Source organism: Mustela nivalis (genome assembly GCF_964662115.1).
Source record: "Mustela nivalis genome assembly, chromosome: 14".
Classification (NCBI taxonomy): Eukaryota; Metazoa; Chordata; class Mammalia; order Carnivora; family Mustelidae; genus Mustela; species Mustela nivalis.
Window position 1 is genome coordinate 71,819,976 of NC_139033.1, and position 24,185 is coordinate 71,844,160.

At 36.8% G+C, this 24,185-nt stretch overlaps 1 protein-coding gene and 1 long non-coding RNA gene across 2 annotated transcripts in view; one reads left to right on the forward strand and one right to left on the reverse strand.

Annotated features, from left to right (window-relative positions):
• Positions 1-24,185, reverse strand: part of DLGAP1 (DLG associated protein 1) — an 812,994-nt gene that overhangs the window by 437,357 nt on the left and 351,452 nt on the right. The gene's annotated exons all lie outside the window — the stretch shown is intronic.
• LOC309847835 lies at positions 7,132-23,164 on the forward strand. The gene is made up of 3 exons (XR_014302664.1): positions 7,132-7,270; positions 21,119-21,665; positions 22,877-23,164. It is a non-coding gene; the product is annotated as an uncharacterized lncRNA (long non-coding RNA).

Consider the following 24,185-nt stretch of genomic DNA (forward strand, 5'->3'; position numbering starts at 1 on the left):
TAAAAAATGGGCTAAGGAATTGAATAGACATTTCTCCAAAGATGACACACAAATGGCCACCAGGTGTGTGTGTGTGTGTGTGTGTGTGTGTGTGTGTGTAGTCATCATCACTAATCATCAGGAAAGTGAAAATCAAAACTACAATAAAATGTTACCTCACACCTGTCAGAATGGATAATAGAAAAAAGACAAGTGTTGGCGAGGATGTGGAAGAAAGAGAACTCTTGTGCACTGTTGGTAGAAATGTAAATGTGTGTAGCCACTCTGGAAAACAGTATGCAAGTTCCTCAAAGAATTAAAAATGGACCCACCATCTGATCTAGCAATCCCACTTCTGGGCAAATATCCAAAAAAATGGACATGAGGATCGTGAAGAGATATTGGCACTCTATGTTCATTGTAGCACTATTTACAAGAGCCAATATGTGAAAACAACCTAAATGCCCAATGACAGATGAATGAATAAGGAAAATATGATATATACATACAATGAAATACTATTCAGCTTTAGAAGAGAAGGAAATTCTATAATTATGACAACACAGATGAACCTCGAGGCCTACCATGCTAAATGAAATAACCAGACACAGAAAGGCAAGTGCTGTATTGTATGATTCCACTTACCGTGAGGTACCTAAATAGTTAAATTCACAAAGTCAGAGGGCTGGAAGTTGGTTACCAGGGGTTAGGGAAGAAGAAATACTGAGTTCTCAGTTAAGAGGCAATACAGGTTCATGCTCTAGAGATACAGGACACACTCTAGAGATGTGCTGTGTAACAGTGTACCTATCATCAACAAAAAAGTATTGTACATTTAAAACTTACTAAGAGGATAGATTTCAAGTTAGGTGTTCTATCACAATGAAATTTTAAAAAGATAAAGTTGGGATTTTGTTGTTGAAAAAAATATTTATAATGCATACAATATAAATGGAGTTTAATTCAGCTCAGAGGATAGCTTTTTCTTCTACAATTCTCAAAACACTTTATCTATAAAAAAATCTAGGAATTCATTTAAGAGCAGAGAGAATTTTATCTGTACTCAAAGAAAGGGAAAAAAGAAATCCCCCATTTTCACAATGGGGCAAAATGTACCAAGTGAACTCTAAGTATAGCTTCTTTTCTCTTTTGTCCCTCTCATATGTATCCTGACATGACATAAAAAATCTGTGTGACTTGACTGGTTTCAGCAAGATATCACAGATTGGAAATAATACAGAGCTCCACCAGCTGATCATTTGGGAGATGAAGTTCAAGAAGAAAATGTCTATTATTTGAGAAGCCAACATGAGAATATGGCAGGGGGCTATAGCACAGAACTGGAATCTGATGGGCTTCGGATTTGAACAATTTTTTTAGACAAGTTTCATCAAGATAAAGAGCTGCTCAGTTCCCTGTAACAAGGGACAGCTTACTTATTGTGATTAAAAGTAGCCACACATGCTCACCAGTGAGTGACCTGCCACAGGTCTGCTCCCATGAGACTTGATGTTAATAGTGAGATAGCTGTCATTCTCAGAGCTCCACACCTTCACTTAATCAAACCCCATATGTCTCATTCCACAGTACAGAAGCCTGGAGAGGAGCTTTTAAAGGTATGGCCAAATAGACACAGGGTCTCCCTTTCCCCCACTGTGGGTGCCTACTCATGAACTGCAGGGGGGAAACAGCAATAGAACAGAGCAAATGGAGCACCTAAAGGGCGTCCCCAAATTTATGGAAATCTGCCTTTACAATCAAACTGGGGGAAGATGGCAGTGTAAAATATATTTGATTTCCCTCTAGTTGGCTGATTCAAAGACTGTAAATGGACACATCCAATGGGTTTTAAGATCCTTATCCAATCCTTATCCACATTCAGAGTCATCGTAATGTTACATGGTATTTACTAAGCCTCTTTCATCTGGAGGATGAAGGTTAATTCTTCTACAGAAGGTTTGTCATATCAGTCCTTGGAACTTTGTGTAGATGAAGAACATAGGTGGGAAAGAATGGGACTAGAGGTACAGAGGTCAAATAATTACAAGATTAACAAACATTCTTGGTGTCAAAATGTGGCATCCTTATGGAATCCCCAGCCAGGGTGTCTTTTTATCTAATGGTCCGTTTTTTGTTTGAGCAACATTCTTTTATAATTATCCTATTTCTAACTTGAAAGTATCTTCTGTATTTTTACATTAACACCCCCACCCCCACTGGCATTATTATATTAGCATAGCTATTATGACAAAACAATGAAAGAATAAGGTTGGGGCTGTACTGACCTCTCAGTCTTGCCGCCTTCCTTTCTTTAATATCCCACAATTCCACCAGGACCATTAACAGCAGGGAGTCTACTAGTTCCATTATCTTGTGGTTCTATTCATGGGGAAGAATTGTTTTTGTTTTAGGGCCCTCCTACAAAGGATGACTAATTGCTCTTCATCTCTATCAGGGATTTAAATAATAATTTCTCAACTTATTAAAGGGCATTTAAGTACAAAGAGGTTGACAATAAAGGGTTTAAAATCTTGTTATTTTTTTTAAGAGATATTTATTTATTTGACACAGAGAGAGAGAGAGAGATCACAAGTAGGCAGAGCAGCAGGCAGAGAGCCGGATGCAGGGCTCTATCCCAGGACCCTGAGATCATGACCTGAGCCAAAGGCAGAGGCTTAACCTATTCAGCCATCCAGGCACCCCTGAAATCTTATTTTGTGAATAGTCTCTTTCAAATAAAAGTATTAGAAATACAGATTGATCTAATTGTGGCCTTGAGTAGGTATGTCAAATAGCATCAACAATAAAATGAGCTGATTTTTAATGGAAAATAATATATTTAATTCCATTGTGTTGTATAAATGTCTTGATAAGACCTATATTTCTAACAATCATGTGTCTCTTTGATGAAAGATAAAATAGCTATTCCATTTATAATTGATGTGCATTTTCTGTGGGATTTTTTCATATCTTTTTGTTTGTTTGTTTTTTGATTTTTAAAACAGATTTGCCATTCTTCCCATAGTACTACAGGTGACAGTTTTGGATTAGTGAGTTTCATAGTGTACTATTGTAATCATTGATGTCACTTGGAAAAAAAGTCAAATGCCTTAAAAGTCGTAGTTAAGGTGAATAATATTCTCATCATTACTCCATAAAATGTAACCTAGTTCACATTTGTGCCTCAAGAAAACACTTCAAACTCTTCTAAATTCCTTTTTAATGTTGTACTGCATGATAGTTGCTGAAATGTAATGATGTTTATATCTGCAAGACTAGAATTCACAGGCAGTTTGTCACCAAGATGGCCTTCAGTGAGCTGTGTTACAATAGTTCTGTGGTAGGCACAATTCTAAAGATGGCCCCCAGGTTCCTAGGTTATTCAGTCAAGTACTAATGTAGGTGCTGCCATGAAGGAATTTTGCAGTTGTAATTAAAGTCCCAATGAGGGTGATCTTAAGCTATGGGCATTATCATCTAAACTTGATCGAATCACATGGTCCTTTTAAAAGGCAGGAGAAAAAGGCAGAAGGGAAAGCAAGGGAGACTGGAAGCTCGAGAAAGATCTTACATGCCAATATTAGTTTTGAGATAGAAGTGGCCATGGGTGAAGGAATGTGCATGTCTTCTAGAGGCTGAAAACAGCCCCAGGCGGCAGCCAGCAAGGAAGTGGAAACCTCAGTCCTATAATTGTATGGAACCAAATTATGCCAATGATGTGAATGAGCCTGGAATCAGATTTTTGTTCCATGTCATCCACATATAAGCCGAAGCTAGGTGATACCTTGATATTATCTCAGTATTAGTCTTGTGGTATCCAAGGCAGAGAACCCAGCCAAATCTACCTGGATTTCTATGGAACTCTGAAATAACTGGTATTATTTTAAGCCACTAAGTTTGTGGTAATTTGTTATGCCATGATTAAAAACAAAACAAAACTAAACTAATATAGGTCCTGATATGATTATCAGTTAATTCATTTAAAAATACGGTTCAAAACAACAATGTAAAAACTTCTTTTTTTATACTGAAAAAAATTTTAAGGTTTTATTTATTTATCTTATTTGAGACAGACAGCGTGAGAGAGAACTAGCGGCAGGGTGTGGGTAGGAAAAGGGTAGAAGGGAGAGGGACAGGGAAAGAATCCCAAGTAGACTCTGCGCTGAGTGCAGAGCCCAAAGTGGGGCTCGATACCATGACCCTGAGTACATGACCTGAGCTGAAGCCAAGAGTCAGATGCTTAACCAACTTAGCCACCCAGGTACCCCAGCACTTCTTCTAATTTTTTTTTAATTAATTTATTTTCAGCAAAACAGTATTATTTCTTCTAATTTTTAATAGCTTTTGGACTACTGGCTAAAAGAAATATCATAAAATATTCAAAGCTTAATAGTTCATGGCAGAACAGAGAATCATTTTTTCCTTCTGAAAGATTTATTCAAAACATCTGAAATAATTTGACACAAAATATAGCATTTTATATTCTAACCACACATATATATGTATACGTATATATATCTCTACCAAAAATCTAGACTTTAACTTGGGTTTTTCTCCTGATCTTTTGTTTTTAGAAGCAGAAGGAACAGGTAGACTTCCTCATACAATTTTCATTACTGCAGTAATATTTGCAGATACTTAATTTCTACTGGAAATATTTACTATAAATATACTTTTTTACACCAGTATAGGCAATACAGTCAAATTCAATTAAAGAAAAGCATTTGCATAGTCACTCTGGCTGGACCTTAAGCAAATATAGAAAATGACAAACCTGGAATTAATCACCAAACCTCTGACATTAAAACAGAAATTTGTCAAGGCAGAAATGTATGAGTCATAACAGTATCTAATTCCATGGTTCTTGGGCAGATCCCTTTCTGTGTTCTGATGAAGCTGGCATTTATTGATATTAAAATCCTCCAACAGACCATATCTTATATTTAGCTCAGTCATGTAAAATCCCAAGGTGGAGAATATTCTCTATGGGGAAGATTTCAAAAGTCTGATCAGTTTAGATGTAACCTACATCTTATTTTGTACCTTTCATTTCTGAAGACTGTCTTGGAAAAGCAGACACATTTTCTAGTTTATACTAAAACATCCCCAGCTTTATGGAATAAGTTAAAGCAGTCAATTGCACTAAGCTTTTATGGACCACTACTCTGATTTTTAGTATTCAGAAAAGCAATTTGTTTTTTCCCTTTGTATGTATCTTTCAAGGATACATTGGAGCAACAGGATTAGTAAATCTCTGGCGAAACTTTCTGAGGGGAGAAAAAAGAGCTGGATCAGAAACTTGGTGGTGAGATTTTAAGTTATTATTTTCTTAAGTGTTAGTAAATGAAAACAACAACAACAACAACAATTAAGTGGGGATTAATTGAGATGACACTTAAACCCTGTCTTATCAGGGAGTACAGAAGACTAAAAAATGTCACAACTATATTTTTTAATAAAGTATTTAAAAGTAGCACAAGACATAAACCAAGTAATAGAGAATACCTCTCCTGTACTGTACATTAAATGCAGAAACTTCACAGATAATTAGCGAGGTATTTAGCAGTCACTGTCAGTGAATACAAATAAGTGATGAGAAATGAGAAAAAGAATGCAAAGTTCATCTTTGGCAAACCAGAATTTTTCAAACAACTAAAAATCAAAGGACAACAAATTTCTTATAAGAGAAAAGGGCAAAGTACAAAGGACTCATGGTATTTCTTACACAGAGTCTACTAAAGCTTGATTTTTTTTTTTTCCTACAGAGGTCAATCAATTCACTCAATTCCTGTTATTTGGGATATTCATGGTCGAGACACCCAAGAGTGAATGGGCTCTTTCTAAATGCTGGTTAGGGCCCCACAAAAGGGTGTAACTTCCAATAGAAAAAAGCCATGGAAAACATATCTACACACCCCTATTTTTAACACTGCAATCAATGGGCACACAATTAAGCAAGCTGACATTTCCCCCGATAGTCCAATGTTGAGAGTCAGCAGTCACACTGGACAAAAATGCAAATTCCAAGTCTCCACCTCATGTAAAATGAAGAGTGTCTCTTGTAGTGATTGTAGTGCTCTTTAGGAAAGGGTCCTGTTGCCTCTTATCATGGGGCAGTTCTGGGGAAACTCTGCACGGTGACCCCTCCTCTCCCGACAAAGAAAAAAACAGCAGTAAACACCATTATAAGTAAAAAAAAAAAAAAAAAACAGTATCCACAAGAGATGAGTAAATAATGAAAGTGTTATAATAACACAAATTGATTTCCTAAGTCGACACTGTATTTTTATCCCTTCTAAGGGATGGGTCTACTGTACTGGGTACCAGTACTCCAGAATGGCATATTCATCTCTTGACTTAACAGCCCTACCTCACTCAGGTACCTACCTTGTCCCCCTTCACTACAAGGCTTAGCCACTTAGTCACTCTCCATAAAACTGTCTTATAATCATCTCCCCCCCCCACCACTGGAAAAAAAAAACCATTAGTTTTATATGTATCTAAAATAAAAGAAAAAGGGAACAAACTCCTTTCAACAATTCTTGATAACTGAATTCCAGTTTTTAGAGTTACCTATATTTTGAGTTTCTAGGAAATAGAGATCAGATTGTAGCAAATACTGCATAATTAAGAACAATATTTTTGGTTTCATAACCTTTTTTTCATTTTTTTTTTTAAGATTTTATTTATTTGACAGAGAGAATGAGAGAGCATAAGCAGGCAGCAGCAGAGGGAGGAGGAGAAGCGGGCTCCCCACTGAGCAAGAAGCCGATGTGGGACTTGATCCCAAGACCCTAGATCATGACCTGAGCTTGAAGGAAGATGTTTAACCAAATGACATGAGATCATGACCTGAGCCAAAGGCAGACACTTAACCAACTGAGCCACCTAGGCATCCAGACACTTAACCAACTGAGCCACCCAGGCTTCCCAGTTTCATAATCTGATAACTATATCTCCTACGTACTATTTAAATCAATGAATAGGTTAACTAGAATGCTTTGTTCTTGACCATGCCTCCTATAACATTTAAGCATTTTAGTATTCTCTGTTTAAAAAGGTTAATCCTTTAGTATTCTTTCAGAATCTTTGAAACTTTTTAAACATATATGTAAACAGACACAACTTCAGTTATTAAGAATGGTGGTGACCTCATAGGAACCATACTGACCTTAGAGCACTAACACCAGAAGATTCCACACAGAACTTCCACTTACCTTCAATCTGTATGTCTCCTTCTGACATTTGACTACTGACTGTACAAAGGCACTAACCACAACAGAACTGACCGGTAAGCTGATTATTTTCAATTCTGATGAATAAAATCATACATGGAATTTTGTAAACTTTACTCCTTGTGGTTGGTTGTACAATTGTTGACTTACTGGTAGAGCACCTAAAGATTGCACATGAACTACTGCCCAAATCTCAATAACAATATTTACCTAATCATAGACCCGAAGTGAGCAAGATCAATTGGGGTAAGTATGCTTATAAATGATTCATCAGACCTACTGTTCCCAGCCTAGCAAAACTGGGTGTCTTTCCATATCATCTTGGCATCCAATAAATGTTGGTTGAATAATTCTTGGAACATTTAAAAATGAAATTTTTAAATTTGCCAGGGGGTTCAGAGCCTCATGAGAAATCATGCAGATTAACATAATTATAAATGGTTAAAAAATAGGTCTGTGTACCATGCTGGGATTGAAGTAAAGGAGATGCTTAATTAGGTGTATCAGGACATTACCTATTTGTATCCCTAGCTAGCATTTAGCACAGTACCTGAAGTATTCTCAGTAAATCTTTCTTGAAAGAAAAATAATACAAAAATGACTGATAAAATTATTTTAGATCAGTAGTAATCAAAAGAGTATACTGGGACTATAGAGCCTTGTAGGATATGAGATTGATACAAAGTCCCTTCTTGAAGAGACAGTGTAAGTATCTGTGGAACATACAGATGAAGACATTTTGATATATGAGTCTGGGAACAACAGTGCCTTCACCTTTGGTCTCTAAGCTAAGCAGGTCCAGAAGGCCAGAGTTCAGAGGTATGACCAGACGGAGATTCTGATGACCCTTAGTTTTTACTCCAGGTACCTGATCCTGGGACAAGGGATGCTTGGCTATAAAACACATTTTCTAGCCTATTCTAGCAACTTATTCCGATGTTTGATTTTCAAGAGATAATTAAAGTCAAATCTTCCTTAACTTCTTCTGAAGTAAAGCAGAATGAATAATTTTGTTGTAATGTAACCATTTCTAAATTCTCCAAGAGCTCCCTGTCTTTATAAGAAATATTCATGCAATCTTACAGGGAAATAAAATAGCTTACTTTATCATAACATATGCACAATTAGCATATTAATCTGCATATGGATAATAGCAGAATAAGAGATTGCAGATTATACGAACATTTTTAAAAAAGATTTTACTTACTGATCTGTCAGAGACAGAAAGAGAGAGCGTGTGCAAGCACGTGTGTGTGCACACACAAGCAGGGGGAGGGGCAGGCAGAGGGAAAGTAGACTTCCCACTGATCAGGGAGTCCAATGTGGGGCTCAATCCCAGAACCCCGGGATCATGACCTGAGCCAAAGGCAGATGCTCAATGAACTGAGCTACCCAGGCACCCCTTTTTTTATTTAGAAAGATATTTTATAAATACTGCCAAGGTGAATATAACGTCACCACTTAGTTTATATCCCCAATCTGTGTTTGTTTGCTTACATCATGATCAAGCTCTACGTATGAATAGGAAGCCATTAGCAATACAAAGAAACAGATCAGAACCTATTTATGAGATGAAGACTAGCTACCAAGCATACTTCTTGTTGTTGTTTAAAGATTTTATTTAATTGAGAGAGAGAGACGGAGAGAGCTAGCACAACTGGGGGGTAGAGAGGGAGAAGCAGACTCCCCATTGAGCAGGGAGCCCAACACAGGGCTTGATCTGACCCTGGGATCATGCATGACCTCAGCATAAGGCAGATCCTTAACTGACTGAGCCACACTGGTGCCCCCCAAACATTCTTTCAAAGGTTCGCTGACAGACTAGAAATCAAGTCCAACATGGCTTCGGCGTAGTAGCTAAGGGTGGATGTCAAAGTTACTTTTAGTCCATTTGTATCATGTCTGAAGACACACATTACCTGGAGAAAAAAATGGTGGTCCATCACCTTCATCTGAATCAAGAATGGAGTCATTACAATTGCATGCATCTGCTTATCACCTAAAGAATAGCTTTTCCATAACATCACTGAGATTTGACGAGGAACCAAAACCCCTATTTGAATCAGAAGGGCACAGTCCATCCCACCTATTCCACATGCGGCTGGATAGATTATTAGGAAAAACAGAATGGAAAGTTGGTGAATTTCTTCATACCAAAGATATTCAAAAGTTCTTATTCAGCCATTTTCAAGAAATGTGTTAGTCTTTGAAGAAATGTGATTACTCACATTTAGGAGGAAGAATTGCAACATTAATCTAAGCCAACAGAGCCCATTTCTGACATTTTAAAGTAATGAAATTCAAATTTTGCCTTTTATACTTATCTTGTACCATATTGATTCTAAATTACTTGGGAGTTTTTCACAGCATGACAAAGCATGAAGCGTGCAGTTTGGCAAATCTTTTTTTGCTCAGAAGTAGCATTGATATTGATGTGTCCCATCATTCAAGCAGTACCTGCTCACCCATATTGTATAAAAATCTAAGATTTAAGGGGGACTTGGATAATTTTATTCTTTTCTTCCTTTGGCAGTCACACAAATTCTAGAATGTGGGTGGACGGATAGAAACTGGAAACTGTGATAGATGAATGGTCTCTGCTAGGCCAATCCTGCACCAAACCAGGGGAGGGTGAGGGGACCATTCTGAGGTAAATGCCAACAATTATGGAAAGTCTGAGTATTAATTGTCAAGGCAAAAGCAGGTATAAAAACTGCCAGGGAATTGAAAAAGAAGAACTGACATTTGTCCCTGTTTCTCTATAGCAACACCTTTCTGAGTAGACTCTAAGAACTACTTGTATACAGAGTTCTTTAAAATGTTTCTTTGCAAGCATTAGTCCACATGTAAGCTTTAGTCTCATACAGAAATTAAAAACTTGATGCACATGGGGATGGATGATCATGCTACACAGAAGACAGCCAGTGCCTGGGCTATATTTAGTTCAGTGTCACTGGGCTCACTGATGCTGCTGGCACACCGTACCAGTACTGTTCTAATTCCCAAGTCAGTCCTGGCAGGCTGGCTGCAGGTCACCTCCTGCTGTTCGGCCAATTTACCCAGGCCAGTTGTCTTATCTAGGGCATATGCTCCTGCAACGATTCTCCTGGTCCAGTCTTCCATCATCTCCCTCTTTTCAAAATTATTTGCTTGGCCCAAACCTGAGCTCCCCGATGGCTTTCATTCCTTAGTCTGGGATTTTGCCCGAGTCCAATTATGGAAATCCTTTTCTGGTAAACTGATAAGCATTCCAACTCCCTTCTGGGAGCTGGCTATCTGCCTTAGTCCTATTTCTGAGTTTGACTTTGCTAACCTGTATTCTGTCAGAGGCCTTGCCTTGCTCTTGGTCAGTCTCCATCTTCAGCATATTACCCAAGGACAGACGGCCCACATGGGGACTGCCAACCCTGTTCTCTTCTAGGATACCCTACTGTAACCATGGGTTTGGACTAAGTTTTGGCTTTTTTTCTGAGTGTAGTCATAATTGTCTCTGGGATTATCCATCCATCCATCCATCCATCCATCCATCCATCCATCCATCCATCCATCGTTGTATTCATGTATTCATTATTACTTATTAGGGGCTTACTCTATGCTGGGCCCTATGCCTAGTGCTAGAGACCTAGTGATTCCTAAGACAGGCATTACCCCTGTTCCAGCCGGGGAGACAGATAATTAAACATTTATAGTGAAGTGGGATAAGTGGCTCTCTACACACCTACCTGAGCAGGTGGGTCAAATGCCAAGTTCTCATACATTCTTTATGGCCCTGTGTCTCTGTGGGCATATAGCTAAACCCTGCTGAGGTCAAAGAGGCTAATATTTCTGGTTCTCTTACTGAAAGATTTGGGGAGAAAATATTTCACATCAGAAAAGCAAGCACTAATATTATATTCATATTAGTATAATAAGCCTTCAGATTTATAAGGTGTTTTGCCACATACCAATTCTTTCAATTACAGATCTTACTCCATCTTCAGGTGCAGGCAGGGTATGAATTTATTATTTTCTCTTACATTTATGGAAAAGAAACTAAGGTTCATAGAAGTTAAGGCAGCTTTAGCAAAGTTTAAAGCTGACACTAAAAACAAGCCTTTTAAATGCTAATTTGAAACACTATCTACTTTATTAATAATCCAATGGAGACTGGGACAGTTTCTAACATCTCAGTAATGCCAGGTCCAGGTTTTATTACCTACATTTTGAAACAGCTAAATGCCCAGAGGTTAGCCTTGGATGTCACCTGTTCTGAAAAAGTGACAAAAAATAACACACCGAACTCTAAAGTATTGATCTATCTTCCATTAAATGTTTATTACTTTAATCTATGAACCCAAATAGGGAGGTAGAGAGATGAAATCATTTGTCTCTTGTCTTTGAAAGATGTGAGATCATTACTGAACCCTCACAAAAACAGCAGGTAGCTCTTGAAACGTTCCAAGGAACACTTGGAAACTTTGATTCCTGGCTAAAGCTGTACTGTGGCATTTTCCTCTTGCCACCCTTCATGGCAAAGACTCATCTCTTTCTCATCTGTTATCATATTTAATTAGAGTCATGAGAATGTGTTGTTATATGTGGTTTGGTTCTTTTTTAAAATTCATATACCAGCATGACTTTTATTTCTCCAAACAGCCCGTGTCCTTGAAACTGCAGTTAAGAATTTCCTAAAAGGGTCAGCTTCCTGGAGTTCACCACAGTCTGTAAGATTTTATGATGCCAAGCTACGGGGAAACATTCAAAGGTGTCCTACACTACCACATCTTGGCTAATCTAGTTTTCTATTTGCCTTATTTCTGGAATGACAAGAAAAGTCTGGTACTCAGCATTGTATACTTAAAAATATATTTAAAATATGGGATTTTTCACCCCACATTGGGCTCTCGGCTCAGCAGGAAGTCTGCTTCCCTCTCTGCCTGCCTCTTGTGATCTCCGTCTGTCAAATAAATAAATAAATAATAAAATCTTAAAAAAAAATGAAACTCTTAAAAAAATAAATAAAATATGGGATTTTTCACTTTCATGTAGATTCTGCATTTGCAGATAAACCTGAAAAGTGATTTTATGGCATCAGGATCACTTTGAACCAAAAGTATTATAAAAATTTAAAAAGCCATTTCGTAACTCTTCAGTTCTCTTGAGCAGAGTGCAGCCTTTGGGGTGAGGTCCAAGGGAATCATGACTGTCATCCTGCTTCTTCTTTGCCATTTTTCCTCAGGTGATCCTGTCGCTTGGTTTTATAGCATGGAGCACTTTCTCCTGATGGTTCTCACTTGCTCTCTGATCCCCTAGGTATAAATATTCATTCTCTGAAGATTTTCTGAGGGATAGTATATAAACTTGTCACCTTTGAAGCCCTGTCGGGGATACTGTGTTGAAAGGGAGAGAGAAAAAAAAACGCTACTATCTCCTATGATATGGCTCTTTTAAAATTAAATTTTCTTCAAGGGATTTAATCAAAGGTCGTCTCAGGCTGGCAAAGTAAGCTGTTCATCTATCTTTGAAACTGCGATTTCTTCCAGGTTGAGAAGAATCTCTATTCTGTATGGATTTGATCAGTTCATGTAATAGCTCCATGTAAATCACTACAGGAAATCAACAAGTATAAATCACAACTATACAATAATACACCCAGACACAGGGATGTATCATTCCTTTAGAAGGAGAAACAAACACTGGTTGAAGTATTAGCATGAATTTAATTGACTGAAAGTCTTATGTAACTTTATTCTTTTCTTTGTCTCAACTATCACTCTAAAAGTAGAAGACCCAAACACACCCAAGACGATCCTGCAAGATGGTGCCAGTCTGAGTGGGGATGGTTCATATTTGGTAACATGCAAAATTTAGCTCAATGTTCAGCCACAGTATCAAATCCTTCACAACATCTCTTCTTTAATAACATTTTACTCGAAGAAAACGAATATTGTTTTCATATTGAGCATTGGCTTTGGAAATGACTACTCCTCAAATGGCTAAAGGAAAACTTTCATATTTAAGGGTTAGCTACCAAAGCCTTAAATTAAGTGCAGATTGGATTTTATGGTTTAAACATTATTTCAAGAATTATTTATCATCAAGTATTATTTATGTGCTTTGGGACCAAAAAGTTCATAAGGATGCTTTTTGTTCTCAAGGAGTTTTTAAGTCCTTGAGGAAGAGGTTTGTATCAGTGTATGTTATGGAAACAATAACTCCAAAATAATTGTTAAAATCCAGTGATTTAACACACCACAAGCTTGTTTCTTGCTCACACAACATGACCAGTGAGGTTGACAGAAGGCCCTCTGTTTCCAGTAGTCACTGAGGGGCACAGGCTGACCAGGACTTCGTCTGGACACCTGCTTCCAAGTTCACCAGAGCATAGTGGGAAAAGACTGGGGACCACACACTTGATGAGGGAGCAGAAGGTTAACTGAGGGTAAAGCAGAGGCTGACACCGCCCCCTCCCCCCATGGGATATATGTGACATTCCTCAGGCACTCCTGGCTGTCCTAAAGGAAAAACAAATAGTTAACTTACAGAGATCACAATCCTGCAAGACTGGAGTCTCCCTGTTTATAAATGTCCTAGTGATTCACAAGGAAAAAGCTTTCTTATCAATAGCCTAACTTCCAGAGACCCATAACTCAGTTTCCTGAGGCCCTAACATCACCCTCCCCTCCATAAAATTGAGGGAGGCTGAGGCAGAAGGAAATGTAATTAAAATTAAATTTCTTCTTTAAACCTGCAGCCTGTTGATAAGGATGCATGATAGGAGAAATGTAACCTTCCTCCAGGAAGCTCCCAACTAACTACCTTAGTGTTAATGCCTTACCAGAGGGATAAACAACCTTAACTTGACAAAATAGCAAAGCCTCCAGGATCCTGTGTGTCTTCTTTAATACATAAACGTTCTTTCAAAACCTCCCTTTTTCCTTACCTCCTCAACTCCTGAGTATATAATCAGCCACTCCTCAAGACCCCAGGGCAGCAGCTTATTAAAGCCCTATCCTGGGCTTTAATAAACCAGCATTTTGCACCAAAGATGTCTCAAGAATTCTTTCTTGGTCTTCAGCTGGGGACCTCACCCCAGTGAACCCCACCTATATTCCAAAACCACATCACACCGCTCCTAAAGTTTCTTCTTAGCAGTGACATGGTACTTCTGTTCTTATTTAATGGCCAAAGCAAGTCCTACAGTCACATCCAACCAAGAGTTGCATGCTCTACCAACTGAGCCAGCCAAGTGCCCCTACTAAATGCTTCTCTAAGTTTAGAAAAATAAATCAACCCCCAAATCTCTAGAAAATAAAAATAGAAAATTAGGGAGTCAGAGTCTGTACATTAAGAACATGTGATATGCACACAGAAGTTTCTTGGTGATAGAAACAAGAGCAGAATTGCTGTCATGGGGGAACTGATGGCTTATACAGAAAATGGAGTAACATCATTGACGCAATACTCCATTCACCCTCCCACCAGTTTTTAGGATTGGATTTTTGTACAAGCTACAAGGGGATGGTTTTTGGCTTTGCCATGCAGGATATGCACTGCATATCTCAAGTCCAAAGATTTGGAAGACTACCTGTATATAAACCTGGGTAACGCAATGTTGCATAGGAGAGAATTCTCTTTTATTTATTTGAATAAATAAGGGGCAGAAGAGAGAGGATTTTTGTATTCCTTGTCGAATTCAAGCATTTGTCATGTAATCTCACCCACTTGGAACACCTTTAGGAACCTAACATTTACCCTTTCTTTTAAGGGTTAGCATCAGCATTTCACAGCCCTGCTGCCCTTGATCTGATGTTTTCACACCACACCTCTGGTATCTATGTTCTACCTTGGTTTTCTCACCAACTGATTCCCACCAGGAGTAAAAGATAGTATTTTGTATTTTTTTACACTTTCGAATCAGTATAGGTACATATACACACACACCCTCCCTCCACCCATAATCATATTCTTCCCTGATTTTTTTTCTCCTTTGCATTTATTACCATCTGATACACTATATATGTTAGCATCCTCTCTTTTTATGTAACTGTCTGCTGTCTCTTCAAAGTAACACAGGCTTGGCCAGGGTCTGATTAGTTGTATGTGTTTACCACTTGATCTCTAGGCTTCTAATAGTGCCTTATTTAACAGCTGCTTAATAAATATTGAGTGAATTAGTGCATCATATACTTTTGTGTTCTGGTATAAATTTTAAATCATACATACTAATGTGTTCCATGTTCACGTTTATATGCATATCCTATGTATGATATACTATATATATTTTTTCACATGTGTTTACATTTTGAAACCATTACTTTAGTCTTTGAATTTCCAGATATATAAAATATGGGTAACAGAGACTGATTTAGCTGTTTGGGTTATTTGCAGATATTGATAACTATAATGAGCAACTATGTGTTTTTAACACATATGATAAAATATTCCTCACAGTATACACTATAGGATAAGAGTATTTTTACAGTTCTAGTTTCTGTGGAATATCTAGTAACAGAAATGAAAAAGAATCCTTGGAATCAGAGAAGCCTAAATAGAGAGAACTGGATTAGTTGGTCTTTACTCTCTACTGCCATCTGCTGTTGTGTTGGTAACACAACAGCGAACATCTCAAATGTCTAAAACCGGACAACTGGGAAAGACCCTAGAGACCACCTGAAATCAACTTTCATATGTAAAGCTGAGAAAAAAAAAGACAGGAGAAACTCAGTGACTTGCAAATCTGTTGTTTATTTTGTTATTAGAAGAGCAGGGAGTGCTGTTCAGTGGCAAAAACTAGTTCTGGAGTTAGACTTAGTTTAGCATTTTGGCTACATGGCCTTTGGCAGGTTACTTAGTCTTTCTAAGTCTTAATGTCTTTTGAGGTTAATAATATTTACATTATATGATTTACATGAGAATTAAATGTGATAGATATAGGATATCTATATCACCTGCCATACACATGACTGCTGTGCTTACAAAACAGTAATTATTATTGGGGCATTTGGGGGCTCAGTCAGTTAAGCACCTGATCTTGGTTTTGGCTCAGATCTTATTTCAGGGTTGTGAGATCCATTCCCAAGTCAAGCCCTGCATTGGGCTCAACACTTTGGACGGAGTCAGCTTAAGACCTTTTCTCTTTCCCTCTGCCCCTCCCCACTGTGCATGGACACTCCCTTTCTCTCTCTCTCTCTCTCAAAAAAAAAAAAAAAAAATTATTATTATCTTGCTTGCATGTAAGCTTGTCCATGGCAAAGGTATTTTGTCTTCAAATTCCCAGTGAGATAGTGTCTGAAGTACTTGGTTCATAATAGGTACTTAATAAATATTTTTAAAAATATTTCTTGAATAAAAGAAAGAGGGAGATGTCAAATCTCATTACAAATTACACTGGAAATCATATATTGGGAATGATTAATTTTTGTTGTGAAGTACAAGTTATACTGACCAATTTATCTCTTCATTTGCTTTTTATGAAGTGCCCTAACCTGTGAATGTGTGTTTCATAATTTCTAGTTCTATTTCAGAATATTCATATTGACTACTTTTTGATTCAAACAGAGTTTACAGGCAAATGCTTAATTCCCCATTTTCCACCCCGAATTCTTTCACAACAGCTAAATATCAGACTTGTTTAGTACCTCCACAGAAACCATATGTTTACGATGACTCATAATTCTGAAAGAAGACTTTTAGTCTTGGAAAATTATGTGATTTGGATACTGAGAAGTTATATGAAAGTTACTTATAAAACTAAGTTACTTATAAAGATGGTTTATGAAACCCTTCCTCATTTTCCAAACTCTAAGCTAAGAGCCCAGTTAGAAAAATCAACTAATCTCTAGTAATTAGTAACAATCCAGGTGTTAAAACACTTGTGGTCATTAACAGCAAGAAGACAGTGAGGATGGCAGTGAATGGTGACAGAATATCTGTAAGCATCTTAGATACAAGATTTGTCCCTCTCTAATCTTATTTCTTTTGTTATGAGTAATATTATCTTGTGATCTATTCTGTGGGTTCCTTATGGATTCTAAAATTAAATTTGATGACGTATTTAAGAACAGAGTAAGCAGAAGACTGCTTATAAAATGAGAAATGGACAGCTGGAAAAGAATTTTATATTATTAGGGTTTTAAAATTAGAATTTATACCCTTTAAAGCAAATTGTCAAGGATGGACAGGAAATTGGTATTGATGGTAAACTTGTCATATTCATCTACAATCTCTTTTGCTTCAAGCCCTGGAAAATTATGGAAACATCATTTTTATACACACACACACATACATGTACACATGTACGAACATGTATAAGTATATACGCACGTATATGCACATACATGTATATGTATACATGTACACATGTATGTGTGTATATGTATATATACACACATGTGTGTGTGCGCGTGCGTGTGTGTGTATGTAAGTTTTGGAAACAATATATTTTTTAAAGCCTCCACTAAAATCACCAAAAAAAGGAAAAAAAAGAAAATGAAGAGAAAAGGAAGGAAAGACTACCACTAGCAGAAAACAGTTAATTTACCAAATCTCTGAGAGCTATAAAGCATAAGTCATTAGAAAGGGAAGGAAACAGGCTGGATAAATACATCCCATAGCTGAGAGAAATGAGAATGAGGGTTTCCTATGTTAATAGAGGCAGGATCAACAAGGAATCATGAAGGAAATTCTCCAGACCGATCAACTGGGCAACTATTTATGCAGTGGCTGAGAGGTTCAATGTAAGCATATTTAGCCTCCAGGATAAAGTAGTGAATGTAGGTTCTGGGAATAGAAAGGCCCCTGGTAGCTAGTGTTTGCTAGGAAGCAAGAGGGCAGGCACACCTGATTCTAAGAAGCCTGAGTGTCACCCATAAGCCAGATCTCATAATCAGAATTTGTACCCTTAGGTGTAGAAACAGACACTAGCAAAATGCAAACTAGAGCAGACCACAGAGAATAATCAAGCCATTGCTAAAAATCAGCACCATCAAAAGAGAAAGACAAAATTCCACAATAAAGAGAATACCCTAAAAGACAAGTGTAAAAGAGCAAAGGAAAGGCTATAGTAAATGACTAGTATCTTTATACACATTAGAATATTACATGTACTACACAAGAATACATTGACTAGACAAATAAATACAGAAATCATAGACATTTAAATCATGAGTATCAAAAAGAATCAATAGTGTGGATAAACATTATTGCACGGTAGGTCTTATAACTGAGATGAAAGAGAAGTAGTGTATTAATGAGACAGGAGATAAAGGGGAGGAAATGTCCCCAAAGATAACATTAATAAACAGTAAGATAAAAAGTGTAAGAGATCTTTAGGGTAAATACCAAATAGTGCAATTGCTGGGTCATAGGGCAGTCTATTTTCAACATTTTGAGGAACCTCCATGCTGTTTTCCAGAGTGGCTACACCAGCTTGCATTCCCACCAACAGTGTAGGAGGGTTAAAAATATATGTTTATAAAAAATAAAAAATTAATAATAATATGTACTTTATATAAATAAATTATAAATGTAATTACATTAAAAAAAGTGTAAGAGAAAAGGTAAGAGAATTGCAAATAGTTCTTCAAGCTCCAATATCTTTTTTATAAAATCATATAAAAGAGAAGAGTGGGAGAGTAAAGAATTTAATCAGCATATCCAGAACTTAAGAGTCATTTAAGGGTTTAGTCCAAGAGTATCTTCTAAGTGTCAAAAAGAGGGACCAAAGGGTCTGAAATGACATATTTCATTTGATGTTTCAGGAAGTAAGGATAACATGCACTCTGTAGGCTTCTGACTTAAGAAGGACAATCAGTTCTATAGGATTTCCTTCTTAAGGGTCCTAACTGACAGGGAACAGTATCTTCAAAATTCAGATTGAAGCTGTCACTGAAACTATGATTTTATGCCACCAAAAGCCACCTTTATCTTGAAAGAGGCCAGAATTTGTATTCTGGTGAAGCAAGACATGTACCTAAGAAAAATAAAATTAAAATAAGCATTAAACTCTGGAAAATAGTGACAAGTATTTAAATATACATAACTATGAGTAATCGGCATACAATGTAAAACAAGAGGGTCATTAAGGTGAGATTCCCAGATGATCTCAGTGTGGGATCAAGCAGGCAGGGGGAGTGAAGAAGGTTGTCGGAAGAAAGTGAAAACATGTTAATATTCTTATCTTAAATTGTGGAGGAATATAGATACTGACAAATCAATACATCGACCAGTATGCTAAAGATTTAAACACAACTCCTCAAAGGCTGGAACTAACATGCTTGAACATTAGGAGGAAAAAAAAAAGAAAAGAAAATTGATGAACTCTAAAAGAAAAGAAAAAAAAAAAAACAACAAAACATCAGGTTACAACTGACATATCTAAAACAAGATAACAGAAATGTTTATAATAAGTGGATTTAAAAGGTAAACCAGACTAGCGGCACCTGGGTAGCTCAGTCTGTTTGGTGTCTGCCTTCAGCTTAGGTCATGATCACAGGGTCTTGGGATAGAGCCCTGCATTGGGTTCCCTGCTCAGCAGGGAGTCTGCTTCTCCCTCTCCCTCTGACCCTCTCTTGGCTCACTCTCTGTTTTTCTCTCAAATGAATAAATAAAATCTTAAAAAAAAAAAAAAAAAAGGAAACCAGACTAATAATAACAAGAATGAAGGCAAGGAAACTATATGAGATAAAACAGAATGCATGACAAAGAGCACGGAACAAAACTAAAAGAGATACATCTGTATAGACAAAAAGGTTTAAAGCACCAAGATGGTATAATAATCATAAAAAGAACAATAGAGCTTTTTAAATACATAAAGCAAAAATAATAGGTATAAGGAATCAAAAATCCTGTTGGGTTACCCTAAATGCATGCTTCTCAAAATCTATCTAAAAAGTGACTTAAAATTTTTTTTAAAGTAAGAATAAAAGCACTGTTTCTCAGATTTTAGTGACTATAAGATCCTAAGAAACTAGTCTTACATAATCTTTATTCTTATCTCTACTCAATCAAGATGTGCTTCCTTGGGGACCCCTAATAAGTGATCAGGAATGTGATTTTTTAAGTTAAGGTAGGAGAGTGATTATTTTTATCTATTTTAGATACTTCAAAATTTACTGTTATGCCTAATTACTTAACTATGAACATAAATATTTGACTTTTTTTCCAGGAATGATTTTTAGAAATGGAAAAGTATTAATTTGAAAACTCTAAATATACACATATACACATGGGTATGTTTGAGTGTATATATATTATATATCTAGTGTTCATATATATATATATATATGCATACACACATACATGTGATATATATACTCAAACACCTGATTAAAATATTTCTTGGAAAAGCAAAATTATTGAAAAATCCTTAGTTCCTATTTGAGTATTTCTTTGAGACAATTAAATATCAATATAAACATTTTCCCATAAGAATATAACAGAGGTGTCTGACTGGCTCAGTCAGTGGAACATGTAACTGTTGATCTCAGAGTTGTGAGTTCAAGCCCCATGATGATTGTAAAGATTACTTAAAAAAAAAAAAGAGAGAGAATAATATGCACATCTAAATGATAAATTGATAAATCTTATTACTATTTAAATTTCTCCTGGTCAGTTACCCATTTGCTATTTCAAATCCTTTATAATTTAATGATGTGAAGCACAACCATCCAAATCTGGGACTACCAGCAGGGCTCTCATTCCCAGAACCCCCAAGAAATATCCATCGGCACTATTTCAGGAAAATGACTTGGCTGCCAACACATTCTAAGGTACCTGTAATAATGACCTCTAATAATAGTTTCTAATAATACCTCTAATAATAATCTCATCATATTAGTGATTACTATTTCATAATGTATAATGATAACACTACTTCAAAATCCCTTCTACAAGAATTTTTTTTTTTTCTGACATCATAATAGGTCCGAAAGATGGGACTGCTTATCGGAGCTATCTTGGAGGTGGAGGTGAAGACCAAGAGGCAATGACTGCCTTCTCACTTGCAAGCCGTCATTATGATTTCTCTCCATTCAAATAGCTATTCATGTTACAGGAAGAATGGTCAACTTAGGAATTCAAAATTTCCATAGTTCCTAAGTATACTGCAGCCCCGAGCTGCAATGCAAGAGAAGAGTTTCAGTTTGACTTAAGGTCATATATGCTTTTAAGGGTGTGTTCACACACCTGTGTCTAAATTTTCATTATCTCTCAGTTCCTACAGCTGTCTTGGAAAGACTGAGGGCATATGCTCTGCCTGTCTGGCTTACACGCCCCAGAAGAACAGATGATGAATATTAAACAGGTACATTGGTCCTGTGTAGACATTCAGCGTCATGGAACAAAGATGCCAAATCAATGTTTTTCTGCAGACTTTTTCTTTAGAACAATTCTCTTGAGCCAAGATATTTTAGGAGCACAAAGCAAGGAAGAAGTCCTTACTGTATTTTTAACTGAAATCTGACTTCATTGGTAAGATGAAAACCTCCCCCTGCGCAGACAGAGATTGGCCTCTCTAAGATGTGATCAGTCCTAAGTCATCAACATATTAATCACATTAGAAATCAATGTTCTTCACCTTCACTGTCATCATCAACATCATTTTCATATTCTTTGTAGTTATTTTTATCATTATGAGTTACATGTAAGTGTTAACTCTCTTAACTCTCTCAACCCCATAAGGGAGGTATTATTATTATTACACCATGAATTGACAGATCAGACTAAGGCAAGGGCATTTAAGTGAGTTGCCATCTTCACAGAGTTAGTAAAGGTGGAGTCAGAACTTGGGCTCAGAACTTACTTGGAGTAAGTCCACTTGTATTTGAAATCCGGCTTCCCCACTACAAACAGTGGGACTGAAAGCAGGTTTCTTAACGTCCCTGCATCTTAGTTCCCTCATCCTTAAAAGCATGCATAATAATGGACATGCACCGTGAAGATTAATATGGGAGGGGAAGGAAGGGAAATATCAAGTAGAAAGAGGCAAGACTGGGCAAACTGGATGGCATAAGTGCTTTTTCTACACATTCTGTTACCCACAGATGTCGAAGTTACCAGGTTCTTAACACATAACCAAATTACAAAAATAAAGAGCAGGGTTTGGTGAATGCCAGTTTCTGACACAAGGTGGACTCCAGGGTAAACCATAGAGACCTGAGAGGACACAGCTATTTATCTGAGAGGAAAGTGGAATTAAGAGTTCACACTTTGGTGGCAGAGAACAAGATATTAAAATATCCTGTCATCACTGAGATAGCATGTTTTTCCAGGGAGAAGATTTATTCATTTTAATCCTCCAACTTTACACTTTCAAATCAAGAAAGTCACCTTCAGGCAGGGCTATCTGAGGATAATGAAGAGGGGGGTGGGGAAGAAGCAAATCTAAAAATTCTGACACAAGTGTTTTAATGCATAAATCAAAGTGACCTTATTTTAATGTGAGCCAGAAACAAAATAAATAAGCGAAGAGATTCTTAACACATAGAAAACTAAGTGGACAGAAATTCTAGTAATGTCCCATGAATGATTTTCTTTCAACATCAACTGCTTCATTAGAAATAGAAAAAAAATCTCTGACCCTAAGAGGCAATGACATTTAGATACTAGCTATCACCCGATTTTAGACTTCCTATCAAATGAGTCAACTAAAACCAGGTTATTTATAGCAAAGATTTTCTTAGTTCACAGCTTCCAGAGGTTAAATACAACAATCCAATAAGACATTTTTTGGAGATGAAAACTTCAACAGTCTTCCACAAAAAGGTGATAATAAAGACATTAAAGAGCATTCATTTTTTTTTTTTTAAGATTTCATTTATTTATTTGACAGAGAGATAGAGAGCACAAGTGGCAGAACGGCAGGCAGAGGGAGAGGGAGAAGCAGGCTTTCTGCTGAGTAGCGAGCAGGATGCAGGGGCCAATCCCAGGACCCTGAGATCATGACCTGAGCCAAAGGCACCAGTTTAACGACTGAGCCACCCAGCTGTCCCTAAAGGGCATTCTTTAGAACTTATTTATGAGACAATAACTTTATTTATAGGAACAGATTATTTTGAAGAAAATAAATGAAATTCATCTTTTCCCTACAATCAAATACTTACAAAACTTGAAATACTTATGAAGAGATATGCATGCAGAAGCTAAGAAGAAAATGGTTCATGTGAAATAATAATTCTTGAAGTAGGAGCTAATAGATAGTATTCTAGATCTAGTTCTATTATATGCCCAAACTGACATAGGTAGTCATCTCTTGGTAGGTCAGATCGTTGAGTAGTTCTTTCTACCTCTAATACTCCAGCTAAACATACTGGAGTATTTATCACTAAAATTTCCATAAAAATGGCTGTCTGCCCTATTTAGAAGGAAGGGAGGGAGAACCTGTTATCACAGAAATAAATTTAAAGTTCTATCACTGCGAAGTTCCTAGAATTTCAGCATGACCCTCAGAAACTCAGGTTAATGAGTTAATGTTAGTCTTAATTTTGGAAGGCAAATTGATTACAAAACATCTAAAAAAGTTAATATTTTACTTAAAAATAGTTTGGCCACTTACATTATTATGCCAAATGTCTTCTCCCCCCATAGGCAAGCAATTTTGTTTAGCATTTTATCGAAAGTATCCAATCACAGCTAATCTATGTTCACTAAGCTTAACCAATATCATAAACTCCTGATTGAACCAGTGTAACATGCAGGTTTCTGAAAACCTCTGATAAAAACCATTCGTGTCATCAAGCTTATCCTTTCTTGTCCTGTCAGTGCAAACATTAGTTTTCATTGAGCACATCTTTTTTCGGGATACTGTTGGCATTCAGAAAATGTTTCCTGAATAAATTGATGAGTCACCACACCTCACACACACAGGACACGTCAGGCTATTAAAACTTCCAGATTCTGTTAAAGAGACTTTGTCTCTTACTAAGAACATTTTTCTCCTTTTTCCATCATCTAAACTTTTAAAAGTAAATCCTAGTTCCATTAGTTTTCTTG